The sequence below is a fragment of the Aplysia californica genome, unplaced genomic scaffold (assembly GCF_000002075.1).
Source record: "Aplysia californica isolate F4 #8 unplaced genomic scaffold, AplCal3.0 scaffold00219, whole genome shotgun sequence".
Classification (NCBI taxonomy): domain Eukaryota; kingdom Metazoa; phylum Mollusca; class Gastropoda; order Aplysiida; family Aplysiidae; genus Aplysia; species Aplysia californica.
Genome location: NW_004797489.1, coordinates 982,523 through 985,484, shown reverse-complemented (window position 1 = coordinate 985,484; position 2,962 = coordinate 982,523). Strand labels below are relative to the sequence as shown.

Genomic DNA, 2,962 nt, shown 5'->3' with positions numbered 1-2,962 from the left:
AGAGAGAGAGAGAGCGAGAGAGAGAGAGAGAGAGAGGGAGAGAGAGAGAAACAAACAAACAAACAAATAAACAAAGACAGAAAAAAACAAGAAAAAGAAAGAAAGAAAGAAAGGGTAGGTTGAAGGAGGGGGTAAAGAACAATTGACGTTACTACTTATCTCACCTAAACTTAGAATTCAGAATGCATCGTGAGAGAAGAACATCCTCATGCTAACCTATAGTTGGTATAGGGAATATTACCATATATTGGTTTGTCGCAGACCTACTACAAGTAATAAGGTACGTTTCCCCGGAATTCTGTACATTATTGATATCGTAAGTATTTGAGATAATGTTCATTATGTAATAATCCTTCTGAAATCCTCTACCAGGCGTTGTGTCTCGGTCCAACGCCCAAACCCGTCCAGCCACTTATATCGGCCAAAGCCGTCACGCCATCTTCCCAGCCAATACGCTGAGTACAGCCAATCTAATGCAATAAGTGCCCTCGTATGTCGCTTGATATAAATATTATTATGACGAGGAAGCCCGAGACCGCTGTCGTACCGTACCTAAATGACAAGGCAGTAAGAGACCAGAATTGGTTCTCGCTTTTATTGAAATTGCCATTTCCATAAAGGAGAACTATGCAAACGCCCGGAGTGTGCGCGGAAAGAGCTAACCACTTCTGAAGGTCCACTCTTCTGTTTGCAAAGTGCTCATAGCGTGTGTGTCTGCCTGGTCCCTCTTTGGTTCACCTTACCTTGATTAACCCTTTTCATATCGAACCATCAGCAGCATATCTCTCATTGGAATGACCTAGTTTTACAGCTTCGTGCCTGAAGCAATACAGATTCCCCTGGCTCTAATTAGGACACCATGAGCTTCCCCCAAAAAAGGCTGAAATGAATATCATGTGTACATATTTTGATGTTGACCATCGTACATCTGTTTTAGGGTGAACGAAGATTAAGTCCTTCTCAAGCGCTCGGAGGGGAGGTGTCATACACAGACCACGTTGCCCAAAACCCTCTCCGTCAAACGAGCCGTGCCTCTAAATATTGAATTGAAACTATTATTATATTCTCCCGAGCACTAGGGATCCAAAGGCTCGCGCTTCCCCTTGGGGGTAAAAGAAAACGAGGAGGCAGAGCACGATAGTAGCCCGGGAAAAAAGATTGGGTCTGTTGTGGTGAGCGTGTGAAGAGGTCCCGGGGGTGGGGGAGGGCTGATAGTGAGGAGCCGGGTGGCCTTGCCACATTTGGGCTGACCTCGCGGTTGTGAGGACCGCGCGCTCTACTTAATATTTTAGTACGTTGTTTTAGGTATCGTAGGATGGGGAAAGGGGGATGGTGGTGAGGGAGCATTTTGTAGTTACTCGTTCTAGGAAAGGAAGAAGGGAAAAGAGAAGAAGGGGAGATGATTGTGTGTGTGTATGTGTGTCTGTGTGAAAGACAGAGAAAGAGAGAGAGAGAGAGAGAGAGAGAGAGAGAGAGAGAGAGTGAGAGAGAGAGAGAGAGACAGACAGAGAGAGAGAGAGAGAGTGAAAGATAGAGAGAGAGAGAGAGAGAGAGAGAGAGAGAAGGGGTGTAAGAACAAACAGAGAAATATGCCCTCAACAGAGTCTGTGTGTGAGTTTGTGGTTGGCGAGTACTCTGGTGTGGTTTGCTCCTTCTTTCCTATCAAACATCTATCGTCCTTATCTCCCCTTGTTCTTTTTTTACATTGTATGTTTGTTACTCTCTTGTAACACCACTAATCTTCTGGCGCTCACATGACTTTATGCAGTTGCGAGCGAAGTAAAACCTCTACTAAAACGAAAATAAGAGTCTGTGTACATCACCACAGAATATTTTTGGCTCTAATATAACTCATAAATTATCTTTTTTTAGAGGAAGGAAATACGTTTGTATTTTTTTTTTATTTTTTTTTTAGGGGGCGGGGGTCGAAACAGTATAAACACACTCTATCAAAATTGTGAATATCTCGTAATGCAGATCTTAGAAAAAATAAGAGTACTTAACAAAAAAGTATCTGTATGCTTTTATACATGTACATAAAAATATATACATAATATATATTACTGGGTTTTTTTCACAAATGTGTAAATATGTAAACTATCAAAACATTGAATATTATCTCGTACACAGATCGTCAAAGGAAGATATAATAGGTATTTTATGAATCATGGCTCTCAGAAAAAAATAAAGATCTAATAAGTTCGGTTTTAAGTGAGACAGTTCCACAAGTTCATAGGAAAAGAGGCCCTGCTTTTGGAAAACATTCCTTCGTCATTTCGCTACATCAGAATTACAAAGTTCTATCTGACATGTTTTGCCGTTTTAAGTTCCTAAGACCATGAGGTCAGAAACCAAATGTTCTATCTGCTCTATCAAAAAGGTAATATATATTATTTGGAGTCGTTATCAAGATATTCAAAGAACAGCACTCGAAAAAGCTTGACATGATGTGAAGCCCAAAATCTTTGACGTCTAATTTCCCCAAAACTAGATCTAGATACTGAGTAGATACAACTTTCTAATTCTGTGGTTGCGATTTGTTAACACAGCACTGCATGCTTGTCATCTCAAAACTGTCATACCTCTGTCATCTGAATGGGCATTCAGCGTTTTTTTTTTCCTTCGGAAAACCGAGCGCTAATGGGGCTTTTTGTTTTTCTTTCTTCCTTCCTTTGCTTATGTCAGCGTTCTTGTCCCGTCAGTGTTTTTCTTCTTTTTCTAAAAAAATCACATTAATGACCTTTGAGCGTAATGCACGTGTCACGTATTATTTGTGCATATTATATTATGTTATCTCAAATCTACATTCTTCAGCATGTTATAGGAGCACTACTTCTTCTTGATATAATACTTTAGAATTGATTTATTTTTAAAAAAGAAATTGTTGCTTTTTCCCATGGCTCCCTCTCCAGTATTGGGAAAGTGGATGTAGCAGACATAAGGAGGGCTTGAGGGGGGGGGG

General features: G+C 40.6%; 1 protein-coding gene across 3 annotated transcripts in view; it reads right to left on the bottom strand.

The window, feature by feature from the left end:
* LOC101851044 (E3 ubiquitin-protein ligase TRIM9) overlaps positions 1 to 2,962 on the bottom strand; it is a 155,647-nt gene that overhangs the window by 73,450 nt on the left and 79,235 nt on the right. The window lies entirely within an intron of this gene.